Here is a 27991-nt window from a genome sequence, read left to right as displayed (position 1 = left end):
CTGTCTCTTAAGCTACTTAGTTCTCTGCCCATCTCCTTGATATTATCCTCCATGTGACCAATGTCCTCCACCCCCTTGGACTTGGAAATCTGCATCCATCTATGAGTTCTGGCTCTCTCCTTCTCAAGCTCAAAGAATAGTGCAATAGCAATTTCTTGTGGAATGACCCTACCCCCTTCAATAAATTTGTAGTAGGAGTCAAGGTTAGGTTGGGGGCTAGATTCCCTTAGCTTTGGGTTTTATTCTTTAGTTTCTTGTTGTAGGCTTCCCTCATCCAAATTTTTAATCTCCTGTAGATTTAGTAGAGTCTCTTGTAGGACTGCTTCTGCTTCCTGTAGGTCCTACTATGTATCCTGTAGGATTTCTTTCCTTTGGATGAGGTGGATCTAGTTATAGGCCTTCTCACATAGGTGATAAGAGACTTAAGAGGAGGCATTTTCTCCTACTGTTTAGGTGAGTCCTCAATTACAATGGGAATTTTGGTTGGAGTTTGGGGTTTCCCCTGCCTTATTCTTGTGCTTTTCCTTGTCCTGAAATATAAGGGGGTCTGCCTTTGTCTTTTGCCTTTCTGTTTGATAGGGGTGCTAAGAGCAGTGAGGGAAGTTGTTGCTTCTCTCTCAGTGGGTTCTGGAGACACCCTAGGTGACTCCTCCTTTTCTTTTTCCTCCTCTTTTCCATTGCCCTTTTCCTCTATGTTTTTCCCCTCTTCTCCTCCTTCTAGATCCTCATCTTGTTTATCAGTCTCCTCCTTGACATCTTCCTTTGTTTCCTCATCACCTTCCTTCTCTTTCTCCTCTTCTTCCTCCTCATCTATCTCATCTTCATCCCTCTCTGCTTCTTCTCCATTTGTTTCAGTTTCTTCCTCATTCTGCTCACTAACAGTAGGACTAATGTCATATGTGAGGGCTTTGATATCCTCCTCTGTCTGCATGTCTCTGAAAATTTCCCATTGGATAGGAATTTTGAGGTTATGGAGGGCATCTTCTATGATGATTCTAATTAACCCATGGTGGGCTAACTGTTGGTGGTTTCCCTCCTGCACCTTTATGCTTGTGTCTATCAGTGATTACAGAAGGAAGTATGGTATGTTGAGCCTGTGGTGAGGAGGTGTTTCTACTCCAAACCTCAATTCTTCAAGAAGCCTAAAGTGATACCCATAAACCACACTATACCTACCCTCACATGATATGTATTTGATAAGGTGGTAGCTCACCTCATTCCAGGGGTATGGTAGGCTTGCTCTCCTTACTCCATTTTTGTCCTCAATGGGCTCTTCTCCCTCTAAAAAGAACTTCTTCTTGGCAATCTGGCTATCTCCCTTGTCTTCCTTTCTCCAAGGCACTCCTAGGGGAAGTGTGGTAATTTTGCTTATGAGTTCAGGGGTGAGCTCTATGGAGAGGCCTCTCACCACAACAGTGGCATGAATTCTGGTCAGTGGAATGAGGGAGAGAGAAAAATCTCGGGCCACTTCATCATCATACCCTCTTAATTTTTCAAAATACCCCATCCAATTATGCCTTGTGAAGATTTCTAACACCTGAGGGTGTTGGTGGATTCTCATAGTATTAATGGGCTCCCTTCTATTAAACCCCCTGTCATTTTGTTGGTGAATTTGGAGGAGCTGAGATGGTTGACACAATTTTTTTGAATGCAGAATTAAATAACTGAAAACTGTTGAGACAATCCCCTTACACAGCTACCAAATTCACTCACTACTAGAGGATTTTCCATTCAATTCACTTTGAAAAAGGGAAGTAATTATAGAGCCTACGTCTTCATAGTGTTTTTTGTAGCCAACCCCCATGTTTTCCCCTCTGAAACTCCTCTTGATCAATCTTATAGATTGTCTGTCTGTATCCTGTAGGTTCCCTGTGCGATCCTATAGGATTTCCTGTGCAATCTTGTAGGAAGTCCTACGTAGGAGACAGATGGAAATTTCCTCTTATGTAGGTTGCCTGGGTATGAGAACGACTTTTTCTAGAGAGAGCCTCGAGGAAATTCATGCATGAGTGCATGGGGACCAACGAGTATTTCTTCTTATAGCCGAGTTATGTGAGGTGGTGTGCTGGCAGCAGAAGTACATTTTCTATTTTTGGACCGTTGGTCCCCACTACCACCTCATCATTCCCCTCTCCTCATAATCAACTCCCAGTTCATGCCTCCATAGACTTAACTGTTTTTGTCCTTCTCTTCTCTTTTTTGACTTGACTGTTGCCATGTGTGGGAGGACCAACTGTTTTGTCTTCGTCTACTAAATGAAGGTGGCCAAGTTAACTAGCCACCTTTCGCTTATAAACCAACTTACTCGTAACCTTTACATCTTTTGACTACATTATGCAAATGAGAGAGTGAGCGAGATACTTACCTGTGGTGCCAATACCTTGTTGCAGTTGTTGAAGACCATAGGTGCTTGTTGTGTGTTAGTTGCATGCTATTTTTTCTTCCCTTTTTTATTGCTCTCTGATGATCCGCTTGTTGTGCAGGTACCTGGTGTTGAAGATGATGGTGTTGTTGTTGCTCTGGAGCTCCTTCTACCCTTGGATCATCATGCTAGAAGCTTGCTGCAAACATGATTTGTATTATGTGGGATAGGCTGCTACAGGATTTCTTACAGGATGTCTTGTAGCTGCTTCTCCCTCAAAACTTTTAATCATACACTCTGCTGGGATTTTGAGGATGGTGAAATGCATTGAAATGAGGACTATGAGTATGGAGAAATGAGAAATACTCAAGTGATTCTCCCCTCTACTCTCTGTTTCATTTTTTCTCTATGTTTTCTCTTGAAGACTGTGATTTTTTTTTTGAAAACTGATTTTTTTATGATGAATGCAGGGGACAATCAAGGTGGAGAAAGACATGGTAATGAAATGGTGATGAAGGGATGTAATTTTTTTTGACATGGCAAGCCATTTTCTTTCCCTAGGGTCACTTCTTGTAGGCTTCCTGAACCACTGTAATTCCTATAGGATCATCCTGAAGGTTTTTAGGGGATTCTGTAGGTTTACAAGGGATCCTGTAGGAAACACAGTCCCCTTGCAAACTGAAGCAAAGGAGTGAAAAAACGAAAGAAATGGTGGAGTGATGAATGAGGATGAGTGGAAAAATAAAAATGTGAGTGAAATAGGCCCCTTTTTTATCCTCCTTTGTTCTCCTTTCGTCCTTCTTGCTGACCTGCAAATAGAAATTTTCCATGATTTTTTCTCTCGTTTTTTTTTTTTTTTTTTTTTTTTTTTTTTTTTTTTTTTTTTTTTTTTTTCTGAAAGCAACTAGGCTGCCTCTAAGAGCTTTTAATCCTAGTTATTTGCCCTAGGTGCCTCAAGAGAGGTTTTAACCCAGGGATCTTTTTATTTCCTTTTTTTCTTTTCTTTTTTTTTACACCATTGGGCCGCCCCAAGAGGCTTTCAACCCAATAGTAGGACTCAGGCGCCTCAGGGAGGTTTTCACCTATGTCCTTATTTTTCTTTTTGTTTTCTCTCAGTGATTTGATGAGGTAGGAGCTGAAACTTGCTCCACCAACATCATTATTTTATTGATACCATCAATGAACTCTTTCTTTGATAATGTTATTTTGTAAACTTTCAATTGATGTCCATTAACAAGTAAAGGAATGGCCTCTTCATCTATGGTTATGATCTACACTGAACCATTATCATGACATCTTTCTATAACATAAGGTCCTAGCCATCTTTTCCTTAACTTGACCTTAAAGTATTTATATCTGGAATCATATAACAAGGCCCAATCACCTTCTTGAAATTTATTATCCTTGATGTTCTTATCATGCCATATCTTCCTCTGAAGTTGGGTTACCTCTATGTGTAGGAGGGAATGCATTTTGAACTCATGTAAACCATTTAACTGAAGCAATCTCTCTTTTTGTGCACTGCTGAGATCTAGATCTAGTTGGGCTGCCATCCTTAATGTGTTATACTCAAACTCAATGGACAATAAGGCCTTTTTCCCATAGACCAGCTCATAAGGTGTGAATCCAATGGTGGTCTTCCAAGTGGTATTAAAGGCCCAGATGGCCTCAACTAGTCTATCTGCCCAATATTTCATGTTGTTATTAACCACTTTGGTCAAGATGCCCTCCAACGCTCTGTTGGTCACTTCCACCTACCCATTAGCTTGTGGGTGATAGGGAGTGGAAGTCCTATGCTTGATCTTGTGTTGGCTGAGCAATTCTTCAATCATGTTGGAGGTAATCTAGCTGCCTTGATTAGTGACCAGCTCTCTAGGGTACCCAAATTTGTAAAATAAATTCTCCCTTAAGAACTCAGCAACCTTCTCCTTTGTTGCTGCCATGATTGCCTTTGTTTCATCCCACTTAGTCAGATAGTCAGTGCACACAATGATGTACTGTTTTTGCTTGGAAGGAGGGTCAATAGGTCCAATGAAGTCCATGCCCCACTTGTCAAATGTCTCAAAAGTCACTTTAGGCTGCAGAGGCATTTCATCCCTTGGAGTAGGCTTTCCCATCCTTTAGCAATGATCACACTAACTAGTATATCTTTTCACATCTTGATGAAGAGTGGGCCAATAATAGCCTGCTTGTAACACTTTGAATGTTGTCCTCTTTGTTGCAAAGTGACCTCCACAAGGCCCATCATGACAGGTCAGAAGGATGTCAAAGACTTCCTCCTCCCTGACACACCTTCTCAAGATTTGATCTAGGCCAAGTTTGAAGAGATTTCCCCCAATCCAAGTGAAGGGGGTGCTCTTCCTTATAATATTTCTTTTCTCTTTGGAGGAAAAGTTCAGTGGGAACTATGCAGATACCAAATAGTTTTCTATGTCAGCAAACCATGGAGAGAGAATTGAAATGGTGAACAAGTGCTCATCTGGTAACTGGTCATCAACCATTCCCTCTTCACCTGCAGGCAAAGTTAATCTGGACAAAAAGTCTGCAACAACATTTTCCTTACCAGGCTTATCAACAATAGTTAGATCAAACTGCTATAATAAAAGTAACCATCTTATAATACGAGCATTCACATCAGGTTTATTCATTAAATATTTGATTGCAGCATGGTCAGTATGGACAAATTTTTTATAACCTGTAATATACTGCCTTAATTTTTTCAATGAATGCACAACAGCCAGGAGCTCCTTTTCGGTCGCTGTGTAGTTCAATTCAGCCTTTGACAGATCCTTACTGATAAAGTAAATTCCATAAGGAAAATTTTCATCTATCTAACCTAGGGCTGCTCCTATGGCTTTGTGTGAGGCATCAGCATAAATGTGAAAAGGAAGGGCCCAATTTGGGCCTCGGAGAATGGGCACAATGGTTAACTTGTTCTTCAGGATGTCCAAGACCTCTTAACAGCTTTTTGACCATATAAACTCAGAGTCCTTGGCCAACAACCCAAATAAAGGAGAGGCCAACTTGCTGAAGTCCTTTATGAACCTTCGGTAGTATCCAGCTAACCCTAGGAAACTTTTGACATCTCTCTGCTTTTGAGGAGGTGGGACCCTTTGGATGATAGCTATTTTGTTGGGGTCCACCTGCAGTCCTTGTTGAGATATTGAATGACCTAGCACGGTCCCTGTAGTCATCAAGAATTCACATTTCTCAGGACTGAGAGACAGGTTCATCTCAATGCATTTGTGCAGTACCTTACCTAAGTTGGACAAAGCCTCCTCGAAATCACCCCCATAAGGTGTGAAATCATCCATATAGATTTCTACCGCATCATGGACCAATTGAGAAAAAATACTCAGCATTGCTCTCTGAAAAGTGGCAGGAGCATTGCATAGGCCAAAAGGAAGGACCCTATAGGAAAATTTCCCCAAGGACAAGTGAAGGTGGTTTTATCCTGGTCTTCCAGGCTAATATGGATTTGGTTGTACCCACTGAATCCATCTAGGAAAGAGAAAAACTTTTTCCCTACCAGGCCATCTAGCACTTGGTTGATGAAAGGTAGAGGGAAATGGTCCTTCTTTGTGACCTTGTTCAACTCCCTGTAATCGACATAAATCCTCCACTTACCATCTTTCTTGGGAACTAACCCCAAAGGAGAGACCCACTCAATGTCGGAGATAGGATAAATGAATCCTGCATCTAGAAATTTTTGCAGTTCTTCTTTGATTATAACTTTCAGAGCTGGATTCATCCTCCTTTAGGGTTTCCGGACTAGATTGCAACCTTCCTTGATATAAATATGGTGAGTACACACTGAGGGGTGTACTCCCTTCATTTACTTACAACTCCAAGCAAAGGAATCCAGATGTTCCTTTAGCATGTTGCACAACTTCTCCTCTTGGATAACAGGAAGCGATGGATTGATTTTCAAAGTTCTCTCAGGGTCGAATTCTATGGTTTTGACACAGAGAGGGTTGGAATCAGCCAAGTACAGATAAATTGGGTGGTTGTTCTAGGTTTTCTTTACTACTTCTTCTAGGGACAATGTACTGGGAGTTGGACTTTGGAGTAGGTGTTCAATCAAATCATCTTCATCTTATTGTCCTCCTCCCATGGTTGTTTCTAAGGTATACAATTGGGCAATATAAACTTCATCTTCTTCCTCCTCTTCCAGCCATAAAGGTAAATCATGTTCTAGAGATGGCTGAGTAGGAGGGTATAGGACTAACTTCTTATACATATGCCCATTCTTGATGGTCATATTCCCAGCTCTGCAGCTGATGTAAGCATTGGCAGTGGCCAACCATGGCCTCCCAAAGATGAGAGGGTAACTAGTAAGCTTAGCCTTAGGTTAGAGAACAAGGAAATCTGCAAGGTACTCCCAAGAGTCAATGGAGACCATCACATCCTCCAAAATCCCCTCAGGGGTCACTATGGAGTGGTCTGCAAGTTGCAGGACTATTGTGGTCTTTCTCAATGAACCTTGGAGGTTGAGCTTAAGCATGGTGTCCTTGATCATCACATTAATGGCAGCCCCAAGATCGATCAAAGTGTGTGGAACAATGGTGCCATTGATGTGCACATCTACTATAGGGCTTCCCGGGTCCAAATACTTTGGATAGATTACCTGCCCCAGCATTAAGTCAGATAGTTGTCCAATGACATTAATGGTAGGGGCATCTCTTTTTCACCTCCTTGATGCTTGAAACACTTATCCTTAATAAACTTGTTGTAAATAGGTACATCCTTGATGGCTTGGAGAAGCAGAACCTTGACACATAGGTTTTTCAATTCTCCTAAAAATTCAGTCTCTTCTAGGGTAGGCTGGAGTGGTTGAGTTAATCTCTTAGGAAAGGGTGGATTTACTTTAAGAATTCTTTCATCTCTTTCTTCTTCAACGTCCATGGGTGGAGGTGGAGGTTGGTTATCTGGGAGAACTCTCCATGATCTCAGGTTAATTTCTTGATCTCCACAGCATAAGATGGATATGATGTCTCTCCACTGTATGCTTGTTGTGCATGTTTGTTAATCGGGTTCGGATTTGGCTGGGTAGGTGTCTGGGGTTGTTTAGGTGGAGTAGAGTGTAGTAGCTATGGTTGGGTAGGTGGTGAAGGCAATAAAGCTGGGACATTGTTGTATTGGGGCCTCCACCCCTAGGGCGGTGCATTCCACTGAGGTTGTGGCGAAGCATATGGTTGAAATGACTAACTGGCTGGCTGGGAATGATACTGAGATGCAAAGGACCAAAGAGGAGATGTAGACTAGGAAGGATGAGCAGGGGGTCCCCAAGAAGGTATGGAGGTGGTCTGGTTGGGGTTGTAATATGCATGGGATGACCCTTGCATGCCTTACTGGTCTCCTTTGGTTTATGTAACGGAGTTGCTCAGTGACCCCTTCAGCTCCTTGATATACAGCTTTGAGTCCAGGAAAATAAGGGCACTTGTCTGTGGAGTGGTTTTCTTCATAGACTAATAAAATATCAATATAATTCAATGGAAATTCATTCCTACGATGCATCCTGGTGCAAAAAATGGTCAAGACTCTCTCTGCTTCCTCCTACTTTCTCCTAATGTGCATAGTTTCCATCTGCAAGGCAAGGGTTTGCAGCATTTCACTCTTGAAATCTTCCAACATGTTTCCAATCTCACCCTTGATGGATGAATTGGAAGAGGATGTACTGACCATATGTTGACTTCCCCTACCCTTTTTCCTAGCTACCCTAGAATGGTTTCTAAAGACAGTCTTGATATCCTCATAGGGTAACTGGTATATATCTCCTCCTGCTAACAAGTGTAGGGTATCTAAAAGGTCTTCCCTTACTCCTCTAAGTAGGACCAGCTTTAGTGACTCAAGGTCAAGTGTGCACCTAGCCCTTTTGTAACTAAGCTGGAATCATTCTTCATAATCCTCTAGGGATTCGCCATTACCTAAAGTCATCCTAAAAATTTCTTCTTTAGTATCCTTAGACCTACAGTAGTCTCAATACTTGTTGTTGAAGGCTTGCTGCATCTGAGCCCAAGTTGTGATGCTATCCCCAGGTAAACCCATAAACCAGCACAAAGCTACATCCTTGAGGATAGATGGAAATAGTTTCAACTTCTGCTCATCATCTGTATAGTCATAGATTTTGCATACAGCAACAAACTCAAATGGGAAGTGTCGGGATCTTCTGTGGTCAGGACATGGAAATGAGGAAGGGCAGAGGGGCTTATATTTTTCACCTTAGTGTCCCCATTAGTTTCCCTGACGGGGAAGGCACCCTCAACTCTCTCTCTCTATTCCCTCTATCATTTCCATTTTCAGCCATTGGCTCAGTAGGAATGGGTTCTTCTTCTCCCCCTATAGGTTCTTCAAATATGTTTGGTTTCTCACCTAAGGGTTCCTCCAATTCACAACCACCAAAGAAGAGGGAAGGTTGGTTGTTGGATGTAGTGGGGGTATTTGGCAAAAATTTTCCTAAGTTATCCCTATTCCTACGAGGCATGAAAGGAAATGTTTTTGGTTTGGTTTTGTGTTCTTTTCAAATTTTGAAAGTGCTTTGCAGAACTGAAATTTCAGATTGAAGGAAAACTACTGACTAAATGAAGAACTAATTGCTGAATTGAAATCTAACTTCCAGAATTGAAATTGCAGACTAAATGAGAACTACTGAAAAGATTAACTACTTGCTTGAGATCTAACTTGCAGAATGGAAAGGAAAGAAAAGAATGTAGAATGAAAAGGAAGAAAACTAAATTATTTTTGTGGAAATGAAACTAATGGCAAAATATTAGAAATAAGAAATAGAATAAAGAAAGTAGTAATCACATATTACTCAGACACCTCCCTAACAATGGCGCCAAAAAGTGATGAGCACCAATATTGTAGCAAGAATGTTGTAACTCTTGGGCTACCAGCTTTACTTTATCAACCCAGGGTTCGTACAAACTTGGAGGTGACAGTGTTGTATACACAAGTAAAAGTGATGGTTCTGCCTTTTGTCATTGTTCAGCTAGTGAGAGACCACTAGGGTTTTCAAGCCAGACTTCTATGGATTCAGAAGAAGCTTGGTTCCTTGATGAAAGAAATAGAAATCTACTCTAAGAGGAGCTGATCTACTACAATAATGAAAAAGAGTGGAATTCAATGCTAAGGCGCACCATTTCCTAATTAACTGCTAAGAGTTATGCTTTGCAATGATGCTAAATTAACATGACCAGAATGCTACTATCCTAAGCATGGATGTTTAAAAACATCAAACACAACTGTTATGCATGTAAAGGACTGTAATAAATCTGTTTTGTCTTTTTATGCTTTTTATGAAAAATCAAGTGTGCAAACTAATCTCGTTTGGTGATATGACAGGTGGTTTAGGGATGCTAGTGGATGCTTGTAAGGTTCAGGATATGGTTTGAAGGTTTGGGAGACCCTTGGGTTGCCTTGGGAGGCTTCCTAGAGGTTTTTCCTCAATTCGGCCTCAAAACAGGCCACTACAGGAAAACCTATAGGATTCCCTGTATTTCTACATGATACCCTGTATTTCTACAGGATATAGCCATGAGAAAAACGATGGGTGTTGGATGGGATGGAAGGCTTAGGGAAGGTGTTTGATGGGTGGAATGGAGTGAGAAAATGCCTAGGATCACTTAGAACCCAAAACCAAGTTTAGGAGATGGTTGGATTCGCTCAAAATGCTTGAGGAAATTTCTATGTAAAATGATGAAATTGGTGAAGTTTTTTATGTAAACAAGGAGTTCCTATGGGTGGATGAAGTCGGAAGGTGGTTGCTTGCTATGAGATCATGGTCTACTTCTAAAGCACCTATTGTGCATCAAACATGTGTAATTTCCAAGAAGTCATGTAAACAAGAAGAATTATCATGAGCTAGAAAAGCAAAATTTAATGAACTAACTGTCTACTTTATGCATGAAGAAATTGCTTAATAACATGGAATCATGGATGAGATCTATTGCAAGGATGAAGATAGAATAGATGGAAATGAAATCCTACTTTTCAAAACTGATCAAATGCTAGTTTAAGTACAGCAAACTCTAAATATCATGAAAGAAATGGAAATTTGTCTTTTTCGCTGCATAAGGATCTTTTCCTCAAATCATGATCCCAGAAGGATGAAGTGAGGCCAAGACACCTACTGATAGATTTTTGGTGCTTCTTTTATCTCTTATAACCTGCTACTGAAGTAAGGCACAAATGGAAGCAAACTAATAAACAATTAAACAAATCTACACTACTTGCAATGAAATACTTCTAAAAACAATTTAAACATGAATCTATGAAACTAAGATAAGCATAAATATACAAGAAGAGGAGCCTAATTTGCTACTAGGGTTGGGCCCTAACCCAAGAGCTTCAGCCCTCTTATTTAACTCAGTATTGAATCAAGAAAAATATCATTCTTATTATCAAAAGAAAATTACATCAAAAGTCTTCCACAAGTATGGAGCTTGAAAATAACTAATGTTTTTGCAATAAAAATTCGAATCCTAAGGAGGCTATAGGCCTCTCTACTTATACAACTGAAGTCTCCAATGACTTCCTTAAATTTAGGGAGGCTCGGCTCCCAAACTTGAGATGAACTAACTCTTTGTCTATCACTTGCTTGGCTGCCTTCTAATCTTCATGACTTGGTTGCTTGCACTCCGAGCTGGTGGGATTAATGGAGGAATATTCGAATGGGGAAGGAGTAAATGAGGAGGATTTACCTCCTACAATCTCTCTCCCTTGTCCCATTCAAGTTTCAAACCTTAGTATTTGCCAAAATTCCTTTATTTTCTCTTCTAAACCTGCATTCAATGCATATTAGTCCACTAGGCATAATTTCTCACTTTAACCCATCCCATTAAAAAAAATATAATCAAAACATGTAATAAGTTGTGAGAAAAGTTGGCTTGACTAAGCTAGGAGGTGAATTAAGGCCCATATATTTACCTAATGATGAGGCTTATCAGTTGGATTATGAAAAGAAAAGTCAAATTGCATAGATTGCAAGTGAAGTGGGAGCGTAGATTGAATGCTCAACTGAAGGAAGAATTACTCATAGTAAATGAGTATGAGGAGGAAGTTTTGGTATGTGAACTAGAACATGGCCCATTTCTTTTTCAAAGTAGTGAAAATACAAAGGAGAAATCTATAGAGGATCTTTTGAATCATATGAAATATTCAGAGCAACAAGAAGACCTGGTGGCTGAAGCATCGAGTGAGACCGCAAGGTCTTATGTTTTTAAAACTAACAATTTGTGTATGATTGTAGGTATTGCAAGAGATAGGAAGCCTTTTGAAGATATCTTTAGGATGGATGAATATCTTGAAGTAAAATATGATGAAGAAAACCTCTTAGATGGGGAAGGATTTAAATGGTTGCAACAGAAGGAGCTCATTGATGAGTTACTTAATGGGAGAAGACAATCATCTAAATTTGTCATGGAGATGGAAGATAAAAATATTATTCTAATGAAGAATGAAAGAACATTGTCTCAGAGAGATAAGCCAATGAATTTGACTAATGTTATTGATGAAGAAAAATTATGGGAGAATTCTAAGGCAGAACACAAGGCAAGGATAGCTCTTGAAGAGGGCTTACAAAAAGACAGTAATGCAAAATGTGGTGAGGTAGATTTGTCTCAAGACAAAAAGAAGATAGTCATAGAACTGAATTAAGAGGAAGAACAACAAAGATGTTAAGAAAGAAGAAGAACATATTGAAGACTATAACAACATCATTATGAAGTACTTCTGAGGTGTCAAAGAGAAATTGAGTTGTGGAGTATTTGTTGAAAGAACAGGACTATGAGAGTGTGACTATAGTCAGAAATGAAGGAGTGTCTCAAGCTTTGATTGGGACAGAGATATCTGTTAGATGCCAGGTTTCTGATGTGTTGGCTAGTAGAGAAGAAGAGGTGGATGAGTATGCAGTCAGAAAGATGACAAGCAATTTACTTGTTGAAAGTAAATTTGAAGATAAGAAGCAGCACATGGAAATTTCAGAGGAAGATGTTTTCAAAAACATTAAAGATGTATGGATGGTAGAAAAAGTTGAAAAGAGAAACCAAAAAATTAAAAATGAATGTGAAAAATTGCAGTAGAGAAAGGATTTCAGGCAAGTTGTTGAGACAAAAGGATTCCATAAGAAAGCATAAAATGATTTTGTGATTGAAGAACTATGGAAGTTGATGATAAGACAGTCTAGATGGAGATAACTGATAGTAGAAGGAATGATGAATCAGAACTTGAAACTGATTGAAGAAAGGAAAATGAACCAAAGGATAGCAGACATGCAGCAACAACAAAGGTGTAGAGCATTTGGACAATTACAAATTAAGGTTTGAGATCTTGGAGGTAGCAAGTCATTAAGACTTGTAGCTGTCACATTACTACAGAAAAGTGACAAACCTCATAGACAGGAGTCTATGATTAATTTTTTCTATTGTGGGTGTAATAGATTTGACCTGCAAATATATGATAAAGCAAATATACCCATAAATAATAAGATAGAAATAGATAAACTTCTCTTGATTAGTATCAAAACCCTTGAGCTAGGCTGACACCATACAATCACTCCTTAGGGAAGGAGAACACTCCACAAGCCATATGCTTGTCCATACAATATTCCTTGACATATCTCAACGGGGAGTCTCTAGCCTCTATATAGGCCTCATACATACAATACCATGGATCATTACTATGGTTCTCTCAATACCATATATCTAATACCATGGGCTTACCAATTAACTATGGCCCATCCCATTATTACATTATTCCCTTGGGTACCTCCCTCTGTACCCCATACTATCCCCCCTAGGTATACTACAGTGGGAGTATGATGTAGGAGCATCCTCCTCAAGAAAAACATTGTATATTTGGTTGACTTAGGGGATCTTATGTTTTTTATTTCTTAATAGAAAATTTTGTATATCTTTAATAATTTGAGAGAGAAATATGTTTGTGAGGTTTTAAATGTAAATATTCTCAATTATGTGAGAATATGAGAGATGTTAGACTTGTGAAAATCTCATAAAGGTCTTAGGGATTAGGAGATCCTAGAATAGGAAATTAGTTGAGTTAAAAGTGGATTGAGAGATTTGGTATAATCTGCTCATAAAGGCGAAATTTAGATATAGGACTGTTGTTGAGATCGATAACGGATCATTAAGAGATTTTAGGAACTATTTGACAGATCTATGGAGAAGAACTAGGAACCAGAATGACCCATAACTATGTAATTGTTCCTATAATTGTAAGCCTAAGGGGGAATGTAGAGAAGAGGTGAGTATGGAATGTGGAGAAAAAGGTCAGGGTTCCGTGCCCATTTTGCAAATCAAGCCAAGTATTGTATATATTTGAAACTAGTTAATGAAATACATTTTTATGTACATGTGGTGAAGACACAGTTTGTAATTTAAAGTGTAAATTGAAGAGATCTAGTAAAATTTGGTTGAATTGAATTCTGGAAATTTATGCATCGAGATTGTGATATATGCGTCTAAAGGGAATGTATTGCAGGTTGGATTTGTATAGTGAATTTTAGATTAATGATAATCTATTATTCCCAGGATATCTTTGTAAAGGACGCTAAATAAAATAGTTGAAACTTCAATTGGTAAGTAGCTACAGGAAGTGTAATTTCTATGGACAAAGATGCGTGCCTAGAAGTGAATTGACCTTCCAAATCTTCTTTCGTGTAAATCGTTATAGAAAGGCGTTTTATGGAGAAGACTTGATTTTGATAATAAGATATCACAATTAGAATTTGGAGTAGAATGATTAAATTGTGTTTTTGTTGATGCACAGTTGGATTTTTATTGCATTGATGCAGATTTCCAATTATAGAGTGGAACTAGAGATTATTGTTGTTGATGAAATTCAATTTCATTCAAAGGATGGTGAAAAGGATTCCAAAGCGGAGAAATCAAGGGAATCACACATATTGGGCCAATTTGGATCATGATCTAGAAGAGAAAAGGATGAATGATAGAGAATTGTGAATGTGTTGAGAAAGGGTTGCGCCAGAAAAACAGAAAACAGATGAGTCGCGTTGTGGGTCGCATCTGGAACAAAAAGGTCGTGCCAGAAAATAGATGGGTCACACTAAGATAGAAGGGTCGTGCCAGGTGACAGAAGGGTCACATCAACCTGTAGAAGTGTCATGCTTGGTAAAACTCTAAAAACCAATCCTTCCTTGTTTATGTATACTGATATGAGGGAAGTTTAATGAATCAAGGAGAGATAGGAAGGGTTAAAGTCTCTTTGTGAAGACTTGTAGTGTAGCCTTAGTATCTTAAGACTACCAATTGTGAAGTATAGTCCTGGTAGGTCATCACAGTTTCATATTGTTTCCTTGTTTATTGCAACATTTACTATTTTTAACAGTTTTTTGGGTCCTAAACTTCCAGAGCAGTTTTGACCCCCTAAACACCATTTTTTTTAGGTCTGCAGCAGGCCCGTAACCATAGGGACAGACCTTCCTAGCGCAAATCCTATACTACTTGGAGATACCTTTCCAACAAGGTATTGTACGTGCCAAACAGAGATAATATGACCAAGTTACAACCCCGGGAAGTTGGTTTCTCAACTAACCCCAATGGGGCCCACAAACTCTTGGGGTTCCATCTCCTGGGTTAGGGTTTTGGTTCTTTAGGATTTCCCTTGTTATTCAATAATAAATATTCCCTTGAGCCTCATTGTAACATAGTTCAGAGGCATGTAGCCGCTACATCTCTTCTCAAAGATAAGCTACCATTGCCCGAGCTAGTTTATTTACATTATGTTTCTAAGCATATTTTGGTATTTTGATATTAATGAAATGAAGTGTTATTTCTGCTACATCTCTTTATTTATGGTTATATTTATAAATTTTTACGTTCCTGTTTAAGTTTGGATGAGTGGTATCAAAGTGGTCTACTCTTTCTATGTTTTTCTTTGCATGTCCCCAATGAGGTTAGGGTATAAGGAGTTAGGGATCGAACTAGTTGAACCTTTGCAAGACCATCATTGCAAACCCTGACAGCCTCACACGACGAAAGAAAAAAAGACAAGGGGGCAGGAGATCGTTTCAAAATATTTCTCGAGGAAGCCCTCAAGCAACAGAGGAACAAGATGATGGATAACTTTGCGCAGATCCTTCGACGGCTACCCACAGGCGATGCATCTTCATCCAACAACTGCTTTGGAGGCACCACTGACTTTAAGGTACAAGTTAACTTTGATATTCTCATATTTGAGGGCTAGATAGATGCAGACATCATAGATAAGTGGTTAAATGTGTTTGGAGGATATTTTTTAGTTCATGACTTTTCCAATCAAGAAAATAATTTTTTCACTTCTCAAAGCCACCCCACACATCAAGGACTAATGGGAAACCTACTATGAATAAAAGTACGAGAGGGAATCCTCACTGTTTTTAGCCACACCCACTTGAAATTATTTATAAGATTCCATCAAGGAACAATATTACCCTGTCAAGAGCTATGAAGATAAAACATAAAGTGGACCACGTTAAGGCATGGAAGGGACCAAGATGTGTCGAAGTTCACAAACATTTTCCATACCCTTCGCATGAAGCTAGGTATCAAGGATTATGAGTGGCATTTGGTACTCAAGTACCGCAGCTATCTACACATGTACTTCTAGGATGAGACGGAGTTCCTATACCTATCCTCGCCCGACATGACGTACCGATACGCTGTCAAGATTGAGCAGAAGTTTAAATAGAAGAAGCGAGAATTTGGATCTGTTAATCGAAGCAAGGAAAAGGCACCCCCAAACCATAGAGAAAAGGACAAAGCCAAGGCGGGGTGACCCAGGACAACCCATCAAAGCCACAAGCAAAGAACAACACCACGAATACAAAGAAGGAAACGAGAAAATGGTGAGAGTTCCATAAGAGCTCAACTCACAAAAAAAGTGAGTTTCAGACCAACCAGTCACTAGTGGTTGAGATGAAGGCTTCTAAATCAGACATATTATGACTTTAAGTCAGAACTCGTCAACGGGAGTGACAAAAAGAAGCAAATCATTGACACAGAGCCTAGTGCAACTATGGCCACCACCAAGATCCAGAAGAATGAGCCTGGAGATCCAGGGGAGGGGGAACGCCTCATCCACTCACAGATGTGGATGAAGGGTTCTTCGTTGCAGTTCATTGTCAACAACAGGAGCCAAAAGAACCTTATTTTAGAAGAGGCCATGAAGCAGCTGGGCCTACCGACTAATACACATCAACAACTGTACACCATCAGGTGGCTTCACCAAGGATGAGATCTTCATGTCAGCCAGCAGTGTCACCTTCCCTATAGCATCAAGCCCTTCACAAGTGAGGTATTGTGTGATGCTGCTCCTCTTGAAGTTTGTGATGTATTATTAGGGAAACCATACTTTTGGAAGCGGCATGTTGTATATGAGTTTAGATCTCTCTCTGTGATTATTACTTTGGGTAATAAGTTGTACAGGATACTGGAGGTAGCCTCGCCTACTACCATCTCTTTGATCACTGCAAAGAAATGCAGTAAGATCATTTTCCAGACCAGGAAATTTTTTTTCCTTATGATTCGCCCTTAGGTAAGAAGAAGGTTGTGGCCAAGACTTCCAGGCAAGGCTCCTCCGCACAGCAGTAGCAAATGGACAAGGTCGTGGAGGAGTATAGGGACATTTTCGCCTCACCTACAGGGGTACCTCTACATTATCAAGTCAAGCACTCCATCAATTTGACCCCAGGTGCATCGCTACCCAATGGACCGATCTATCAATGCTCTGTTTTGGAGAACGATGAGATCAAGAGGTAGATTCAGGAGTTGAGCATAAAGGGCACATCAGACTATTCTCATCACCCTGTGAGATCCCGATTGTATTGGTACAGAAGAAGGACAAGACCTGGAGACTCTGTATTGACTATTGGTCACTGAACAATATAATTGTCTAGAATAGGTACCCAATCCCATGGATTGATGACCTTTTGGACCAGCTCAAGGGGGCCAAATATTTCAGCAAGATTGACTTGAAGTTCGATTATCACTAGATGCCTATCAAACCCTTTTATGTGTGGAAGACTACCTTCAAATCCAAGGAGGGCCTTTTCGAATGGTTGGTCATGCCTTTCGAGTTGATGAATGCCCCCGCAAACTTCATGAGATTGATGGACAACATATTGTGACCCTTTACCAATGCATTCATGGTGGTGTATTTAGATGGCATCTTGATCTTCAGCCAGAGTTGGGAAGAGCACCTCCACCATATTCGGTAGGTCCTTCAAACCCTGTGACAACACAAGTTGTGTGCCAATTTGGAGAAATGCACTTTCGGCATGACCCAAGTTCAATATCTTGGGTACATCATTGATAAGAAGGGTGTGCATGTGGACCCAACCAAGTTACAAGTAATTCGGGATTGGCTAGCCCCAACCACTCTAACAGAGCTCCACAACTTTCTGGGTCTTTCCAGTTTTTACTGCAGGTTCGTGTTGGGTTTCTCTCATATCACTTGGCCTTTAAGCCAAGTCACCAAGGGTGGAGTGAAAGCAAAAAAAAAAATAGTATGAAACCAAACAGAAGGCATTTTCTGAGTTGAAGAATCACCTCTACTCTATACCAATTCTCACATTACCAAACCTACAGCAAACATTTCAGATTGAGACAGACGCCTTCGACTATGTTATTGGTGCAGTTATTACTCATCAGGAGCATCCAATGGATTACCACAGTGAAACACTTTCAGACACAGTTCGAAAGTATCCCACTTATGACCAAGAAATGTATTCCATTGTGAAGGTCTATCATCAATGGAAGCGTTACATTATGGGAAAGGAAATGGTCATCTACACAGACCATCAACCCCTGCAATTCATATAGACAAGGGAAGTTGTAGAACAATTGCCATCAGAAATGTTCCACATACCTACAACAATTCCATTTTAACATTAATTACAAGAAGGGCAGCACCAATAATGTTTAACACTGCCTCATTCGACCACCAGTCATGGCGCTGATCACTGTGCTTGACTCTTATGGTACTTTGGGGTCGCCGCATCTTTACAAGAGTGATCCAAAATTCAACAAGAAATACCAAACACTCCTGGAAGGTAAGAAAGTTCCAAAATTTCACCTCCAGGATGCCCTGTTATGCCACTTAGGACACATATGTGTTCCTTCAAGTGAGCGTACCAAGATGATTTGGGAGGCACACTACAGTCGGGTCGCCGGACATTTCGGAGTAAAGAAAATAGTGGCAGTACTGCAAAAGTATTTTTATTGGTCGAACCTTCATTGGGATGTTGGGAAGCACATTAGATGCTGCACCACCTACATCATTGCCAAAAAAACCATCAAGAAAAAAGGCATATATAATCCTCTGCCTACTTCTAGTCGACCTTGGGAATCCATCTCCATGGATTATATGTCAGGCTTTCCTTCTACTAAGCATGACAATGACTATGTTTTTGTGGTCGTCAATAGATTCTCTAAGATGGCCATCATGGCAGCCTACAAGAAGAGTATCAAAATAGAGGCCATAGTTAATCTCTTCTTTGAGCGAGTTTGGGTACACTTTTGGATCCCACAATCTATTATCTCATATCAAGACAACAAATTCCAAAGTGTATTTTGGTCAAGTCTCTAGTCAATTATGGATACCAAACTTTCTAAGTCCACAACGTTCCACACCCAAACTAATGACCAAACAAAGGTTGTCAATAAGATGATTGTATACATTATGTGCATGTGCAACTCAAAGCATCCACACACATGAGATGAAACTCTCCCCTATATCCAACACAATTACAACAAAGCTCTCCACAGCTCAACAGGCCACAACCCCTTTCAGGTAGGGCTTTCAGCCATTATGTCCCATTGATGTAGCCATACCATTTGCAGCTACTCAGGTAGATTTAGCTCACATCTAGTCCGAAGCGAACAGGGCTAACAACTTCATTGAGCACTTTCAACACATCTTGCAGCAGGTCCATGATATATTAGATAGATCTAATCCTAAGCACAAGCAGAGTGTTGATCAACATCGAGTGATGCACAAGTTCCAGGTGGGCGACAAAGTTTGGATACATTTGCAGAAGGATCACTTATGTGGACCCCACCACAATCTTTGCCTACTTTGATACACCATCACGAAGGTTGTAGATGACAATGCCTTCTAGCTTAGCATTACATCATTCCTTATTTTGCACCTAGTGTTCAATGTAGATCGCCTTCGGGCATCTTTTCCACCATTTCTAGACACATCCGACATTGCAGAAAAAATCACACCAACAGAGCTAAACCTAGACTACATGGAACATGCCACAACCGATCAAATCATGGACATGCAGATCAAGAACACTCGTGCCAACAGAGGATCCAACTATATCGAGTTTTCACAGCAGGCCAACTCCTTCACCAGGGCAAGTGGTTCACTAGGGACCAGGTTCAACAGAAATTTCCTCACCTCATGGAGGCTCTGCACGTAATGGGGACCATTTCTTCCTAAGGAGGGAGGACTAATTTAGGTGGATATTGGTGTCCACCCACTTATTCCACATAGACCTATATTCAGTTTCATCTGTTTCCATGTTTATTGCAGCATTTACTCTTTTTAGCAGATTTTTGGGTCCTGAACTTCTATAGTAGTTTTGACCCCATAAACGGTGTTTTTTTGAGGTCCACTAGAAGCACATGGTCGTAAATCATGTAGTACTCAGAAAGGCCTTTCCAAAAATCTATCGTACACGCCAAATGGAGATAATATGACCAAATTACAACCCTGGGAAGTTGGTTTCCCAACTAACCCCAATGGGTTCCACAAACTCTTAGTGTTCCATCTCCTGGATTTAGGGTTTTGGTTGTTCAGGGTTTCCTTTGTTGTTCAATAATAAATAGGCCCTTGAGCCTCATTTTAACATAGTTTAGAGGCATGTAGCTGCCACGTCTCTTCTCATAGATAAGCTACCATCGCCCGAGCTAGTTTATTTCCATTATGTTTGGAAGCATATTTCAGTATTTTGATATTAATGAAATGAAGTGTTATTTCTGTTGCATCTTTGTATGTATGGTTATATATGTAATTTGTTGCATTCATGTTTAAGTTCGGATCATAGGAGGAGCAACATCACACAGTACCTCATCTGCGAAGGGCTTGATGTTGCAGGGAAGGTGGTACTGTTGGCTGACGCAAATATCTCATCCTTGGTGAAGCCACCCGATGGTCTACGACTGTAGGTGTGGTGTGGTCAATAGGCCCAACCACTTCATGACCTCTACTAAAATGAGGTTATTTGGCTTCTGTTGTTGACAATGAACTGCAGCGGAGAACTATTCACCCCCATCTATGAGTGGAAGGGTCGCTCCCCCTCCTCTGGATCTTTAAGCTCAACCTTCTGGATCTTGGTGGTGGAAATGGTGGCACTAGGATCCACATCAATAATTTGCTTCCCTATGTCACTCCCATTGTTTGGTTTTGACTCAGAGTTGGAACATTCATCTGATTTGTAAGACTTTAGCTCGGGCACCAGTGGTTTCTTGGATCAACATTCACTTGTGTTGTGAGTGGGGCTCTTATGGAACTCACACCATTTCCCTGTGTCCTTCTTTGTCTTCATGGTTTTGTTATTTGCTTGTGGCTTCAGCGGGTTGTCCTGGTTCGTCCTACCTTGGATTTGTCCTTTTTTCTACCGTTTGGGGGTGCCTTTCCCTTGCTTCAGATTTGTAGATCCAAAGTCTTGCTTCTTCCGTTTAAAAATTTTCTTGATCTTAACAGTGTATCGATAGGTGGTGCCAAGCGAGGAGATGTCTAGGAAATCCATCTCGTACTGGATAGACTTATGTGGACAGTCATGGTACTCGAGTACCAAATTCCACTCATAATCCTTGATACCCAACTTTGTGTGAAGGGTATGAAATATATTTGTGAACTTGTGCACGTCTTGGTCCCTTCCTTGTCACAGTATGGTCCACTTTATGTATTTATCTTCATATCTCTTGACAAGGTAATATTGTTCCTTGATGGCGTATCGAAAAGAATTCCAAGTGGGTGCAACTGAAAATGGTGAGGGTTCCCTCTAGTCCTTCTATTCACAGTAAGTTTCCCACCTGTCCTTGACATGGGGGTTGGCTTTGCGAAAAAGTAATATTTTCCCGATTGGAAAAGTCTTGAACCGAAAAATATATTTCCAACATATTTAACCATCTATCTACGGTGCCTGGATCTATCTGGCCTTCAAATATGGGAATGTCAAATTTGACTTGTACCTTAAAGGGAGTGGCACCGCCGAAGGATCTGGGCAAAGTTATCCATCATCGTGTTCCTTTGTTGCTTGAGGGACTCTTTGAGCTATATTTTGAAAGGAACTCCTTCTCCCTCATATTTCAATTCTTCTGCGATGGGAGGTTGTCAAGTTTTGCGGGTCTGGTCTTGCAAAGGTTCAACCAGTTTGAGCACTAACTCCTTATACCCTGACCTTGTTAGGGACATGCAAAGAAAAATAGAGAAAGTGCAGACCGCACTAATACCACTGATATGGATGTATAAAGTAATGCAACAGAATATAGATAAAAACATAAACATAGAGATGCAGCAGAAATACAACTTCATTTCATTAATATCAAAGAATTGAAATATGCTTACATAGAGGAAGGAAATAAACTAGCTCGGGTGATGGTAGCTTAGCTATGAGAAGAGATGTGGTGGCTACATGCCTTTGAACTGTGATACAATGAGGCCCAAGGGAATTTTTATTATTGAACAACTAGGGAAATCACTCAACAACCAAAACCCTAACCCCAGAAGATGGAGCACCAAGAGTTTATGGGCCACATTGGGGTTAGTTAGGCAGTCAACTTCTCGGGGTCGTAACTTAGTCAAATGATCTTCATTTGGCACGTACGATACCTCATTGGAAATATCTCTCTAAGTACTACAAGATTTTTGGTAGACCTGCCCACAACATTGACACTATTTCAAACCTCAAAAAAACACCGTTTACGGGGTCAAAACAGCTCCAGAAGTTTAGGACCCGAAAAAATGCTAAAAATAGTAAATGATGGTATGATCAAGGAAATTAATGAAACCGAATGGAGATCTAGGTGGAATAGGTGAGTGGCCACTAATATCCACCTGGATCAGTCTGATGAACCTCATAAATGGGTAATTATATGGGCTCATTTTACCTCCTAACCTAGTCAGATCAACCATTCTCTTAGCTTATTGTATGATTTTCTGATTATATTTATGTTTATAGAGTGAGTTGAGTTAGTTATGATGCCATGTGGTCTAACATGTATTTAATGCAAATTATTGATGGATTTCGAGGTCAAAGTCAAGGATTCAATGGCCAAAAGGCAGTAATAACTCGAAGTAGACAAAGGAGAGGACTTATAAGAGGGAATCCCCCTCATTTATTACTCCTCACCTCAAATTCCCCTTCATTTAGCTTGGAGTACAAGCAGCCGAATCATGCACTAGAAGGTAGCCGAGCAAGTGGAGGATGACTGATAATTATCTCGAGTTTTGGGAGCCAAGCCTCCCTAATTTTAAGGAAGTTTTTTGTAGCTTCAAATGTATAAGTAGAGAGGCGTAGGGCCTCACTAGGGTCGGATTTTTGCTTATGTAAACTCTGCTCAAATTTCGAGCTTATTTTTGTGTGACAGTTTCATGTAATCTTGTTATTTTTTGATAATAAAGATGGAATCCTTTTTGAGCTAGCACTGAGTTACCTCAGAGGGCTGAAGCTCTTGGGTTAGGGCCCAATCCAAGCAGCCAAGCTTCTCTTCAATTGTATTTGTATGCTTTACTTCAGTTGTATATTAGTTTGCTATTAGACATATTTCTTTTATGGTTAAGAATAGGTTGCTTTTGATGATTTAGTAGTTTTCTTCCATTTGTGCTTTCTGTAGTAGGTTAAGCAGCAATCAGAAAAGATTCAAAAGGCTAGAAATAGTGCCTTGGCCTCTCTTCCTCCCTTTGGGACCATGATTTGAGGCAAAGACTCTCTTGCTGCCCCAAAAACACAGATTTTCCTCATTCATAGGACTTCTAGTGTTTGCAGCTCTTTAGTAGATTAATAGTCCAGTTTTGCTTTTCTTCAGATCTCCTTCATCATGTTTATTTCCTGATTTGCAATAGTCTTCTTTCATGCTTTTCCTTTCTTGCAACATTTCTCATTATTTCCTTCCATAGATCATAGTTTAGATCATTGTAATGCACAACTATATTTTTCCTAAATGCACTCATTTCATTCTTCTTGGCTAACTGTTAGTTCCTTTACAGCGGATCTCTTCCAGCAGTAGGCTAGCTTGTCAGCAATCACACCCTCCATCTGATCCATGCCCTATAGGTCTCCCAAACCTCTCCTCAATTCTGCCTTAGTTTCTTGCATTTTTCATAAGAATTTCCTCCTCTCTCCTTGAGCAAACCCAATCATCTTTCTCTCTCTTGGTGGTTCATTGTAGACCATAGGTGCCCTAACACCTCCTTCCAACCTTCATCCACCATTCCCACCCACTCTCACACCCTCAAAACAACGGAAATTTCTCTCAGCCTCCTCCTGTAGGCCTCCTGTAGTTTCCCTGTTTTCCTCCTATAGTTTCCCTGTGTCCTCCCATAGTTTTTCTTGTAGGCTTTATTTTGAAGGCCAAGTGTTGGAAAATCCTCTAGAAGGCCACCTAATACCTCCTAGGACCCATCCATACCATCTTCCATCCTCCCAAGCTCCAAAACCACCCTTTAATGCCACCTGTTCACTGCGACACTCACACACAATAAATTAGATGCACGTCAAATTCACATAAAAACATATAAAAATCAAAAAATATGTTTTTTCTTATTTACTTCCAGAAATAGCATGGTTAGATGTCGTTTGCTTTCTTGATTAGATAATGGCATTTCTTTCATGGTTTTCATAGTGTTTTTTTCAAAAGTAGAATTAGCTTGTTAATTAGGGTTTACTAGGTCTTGCTTTACAGTCCAGTATTTTTCCTTTCTGCAATTAGAATAGCTTGTGTAGAGTAATCTTTCTTTCTTTCATCACACATAGAGCTTCTTCTGAGATATATAGAAATTGGCTTGAGCTCCTAGCGATCTTGCGCCGGCTGACCAAGTGACAACCTACAGTAAGAACTAGTACTTATGCATACAGCACCGACGCTTCCAAGTTTGTTACAAACTACCGGGTTGATAAAAGTAAAGTTGGCAGCCCAGGAGTTGAAGCATTCTTGCTAAAATACTGGCGCTCACCACTTTTTGGCGCCATTGCTGGGAAGCGTCAGAGTATTCTGTGATCACTGCTTTCTTCTATTTCCTATTGCAACATTCTGCTAATAGTTTAGTTCTGCAAAAGTAGACTAGTCATTTTTTTGCTTTCAGTTCTACATTTCCTTGCTTTCCCTTCCAATTCTGCAAATTTCATTTCGGAAAAAGTAGACTAGTCATTTCTTTTCTTTCAATTTCTCCATTTCCTTGCTTTCCTTTTCAATTATGCAAATTTCCCTTTCAGCAAGTTCATTTTAGCTACTTGCAATTTGTTTTGTTCAATCACAATTTCATTTTTTGCAGGTACTATCAGTGTGAGGAAAAAGGAACAAAAGAAAAAAACCAACCAAAAATATTTCATTTCATGCCTCATAGGAATAGAGATAACTCAGGAAAGTTTTTGCCCAACACCCCCACTACTTCATACAACCAACATTATCTCTTCTTCGGTGGCTGCTGTTGGATACCTATACCAATAGGTTTCATATTTCATGATTGGCCAAAGAAAGTCCAAATATGCTCTGCTTTGGTATTACAAAGATCCCATATTTCCTAGAGAACAAGAGGTGTGTAAAGTGTTTCAAATATTGATGACCTTATTCCAATTTGGATGGATGATTCAACAGTTTAACCTGGATCATGCCATGTTTCAATTTTGATGTTATAGAATAGAGAAAGAAGTCTGTCCAAACTGCTTAATCTTGGCAGACAAGTAGTTTAGGTAGAGAAGTAAAGGTTCCCAACAGTTTAATCTGGGACCTTGGAAGAGATAAGGCTAGAAGTAGATAGAAAAGAGTAAAGAAAAAGCCAAAGAAAAGAAAAGGCAAGTAAGGGTTTGCAAGTCCAAGTGCACCCTCTAAGGAGAAACAAAAAATGCTAGGAAAATAGCTGGGTAAGCAGTTGTGGTTGCAGAAAGGGTATTTTCACCATTATACACATGTCAAGAGGTGTTTTGCCAAGGCAAAAATCTATCAATGCACAAAGTGGTTAATTCCATCAAATTACAGCAAGGAGCATGACTAACCTCCCTCTCCCCCTTCATTCCATTACTAACACTCCCTTTCTTTTAGCTGAGATTTATGGAGAGAGATCATGGTTTTATGGTGGTTCTAGTTCATTCAGAAGCCACATTTCTTGTCTAAGATCTTTTCATTTTGATCTACTCTCAAAACTAAATCAATTTCAGATAAACTCAGTAAAATCCCCTTCATTTGCTCCCCTCATTCATATTAACCTCTAATTCTACTATATAGCTCCCTTATCTTACCCTTCCCCTAATAATACTAACACTATGGTGTATAAAGCCCCAAAATCTTATAAATACTCCTCCCCTTGGCATTATAGCCATATGTTCTCCAAAAGGAACCAAAGTGACCTCTGGTCACCTTGGTGAACCTATCACATCCCATTCCCCCTTGCTACAAGCCAACTTGCTCTTCAAACCACCATTTGCATTGAAAAACCCTTGTAAACCCTCTTTTACCCTTAAAAACCTTTGCAAAAATTACCCAAAGTCTAAAAGGCCCGCCTCTGGCACATTTCCAAAAAGGCTAGCGCGCTGTCTGTTTCAAAGGAAAACATTGAAAAACCATTTAAAAAAACCCACAACCCAAAGTTTCCGCCAGCGCATATAACCCGAGCATGTTGTTGCTCCGCCCACCGTCGGATCAAGTCCCAATGATCCGACGATCCACGATGATATCGGAGGGGCTCCCATGGTGGTCCTTTACCGCCCGAGAAAGTGACGTTGCGTCACGTCACGGGCAGGCCACGCGTCAAACGATAAGGACTCTCGGAGCCGGGTCTGACAGTTCTGAGACCGTACCTAAACCGCCCCGAGAGACCGTAGCGGCTAGCCCTAACCGTAACCGCTACGGTCCTAACCGCCACCTGTTTCCCATCAATGCATCGCCACGTCATGTCCGCTTGTCCTCGCCCCTGTTATTCGTCCACCTGGCCGCTGACATGGCTGCCACCTCATCGCCCCCATGGACCAACAGTGTACTGACACGTCACCCGATGACGTCAGCTGACGTCACTTGACCTTGACCCACCAATGAGGTCATGCTGACGTCATCACTAAAAAGCGCCAAAATCATAAAAAAGCCCATATTAAGCCAAAAAACGTCTATTTTTCCATTGTTTGCGCATTTCTCCACTGTTTTCTCTGCATGAGCATTTACGTCCTAAAACTCTGCCAACCTGCTCAATTGACCAAGGCGACCTCCAGAGCTCCAACCGTGCATGCCTATGCGACCTCTGTTCGTCAATTAACAGGTATTTACCGTTTTCTGCCCTCCATACGCCTGTTATTGAAATTGAAGTTACTCAGAAGGCTAAGGAGACCTTAAAAATTATATTTTCACCGGCCATTTCCCTCTGCACGTCCACATTCGCAATTGTGAAGTCCAAAGACACCAGCCGAGCCTTAATACCTGTAATTTCGCTCAAAAACAACATTCACTGCGTATTCCCGGCTAATTTCTTGTTAAGCTCAATTCACCCGCTGAAAGAGGACATAGTGAGACCATAGAGAAGCCCTGCTCCTGAAACAAACAGTATTTCAACTGCTGTTGTGTAATTTCCTCCTCTGGTCTCTGAGATACAAACTGTTTTTACAGAAAATCACTTCTATTCTGTGTTGCTTCCATTAAACAATCCACCTACAATTGTTGAACTTTGAAGAAGGCCATGGAGACTCCTATTGCTCTGAATATCAAGCCCCTCAATGCTCCTCACCAGGAATTAGCATGGAAAGCCCTGGGAGACATGGATTATCAGATGCTGGACTGGTTCCCTATGGGCTCCAAATACAATATCCAGATGATGAATGAGTTGAAGGCCCAGCACCTGAGTGGGGCAGATATCTTGGGGATTTGGGACTCAAACTTGCCCATCTACAACCTCCCCCAAGTAAATCCTATGCCAGAATTGGTCTACAGCTGCCAGGAATGCTATGACCCAAACCAAAGAGCTGTCATCAGCCCCACAGGCTCAGTCCTGTTCCAGATTACCCCAGAAAGTATAAATGGAATGCTGCACTTCCATACTGCCAAGCAATTGACCCCCCTCTATATGCAGAATTTGGTAAACAAAGGGAGAAAGCTGTCAGGTGACCAAATCATTAAGATTAATCAGCTGTTTGTAAGACCAGGCTCTGACACCATCAGAACCCCTCCTATTGGGTATCAATATTTGAATGAATTGGGCAGGATGTTAGTGGATTTAATCAGTTATGTCCTAGGATTCAAGGGAATGGAGGATGTGGATGACAGCATAATGGCAATGCTATCTCTATTCTCTCCTGGTAAACCCCCAGCTGTACATTATGACTATGCAACCTACATTGCAGAAAAAATCCATGAGCAGTTTATGAACTTGAAGAGGGAAAGACTATTCAGGTATACC

Source organism: Pinus tabuliformis, chromosome X (genome assembly GCF_031772625.1).
Source record: "Pinus tabuliformis cultivar Carrire ecotype Pingquan chromosome X, CPIR1, whole genome shotgun sequence".
Lineage (NCBI taxonomy): Eukaryota > Viridiplantae > Streptophyta > Pinopsida > Pinales > Pinaceae > Pinus > Pinus tabuliformis.
The sequence above is the reverse complement of the archived record's forward strand: the minus strand, read 5'-3'. Positions refer to the sequence as shown.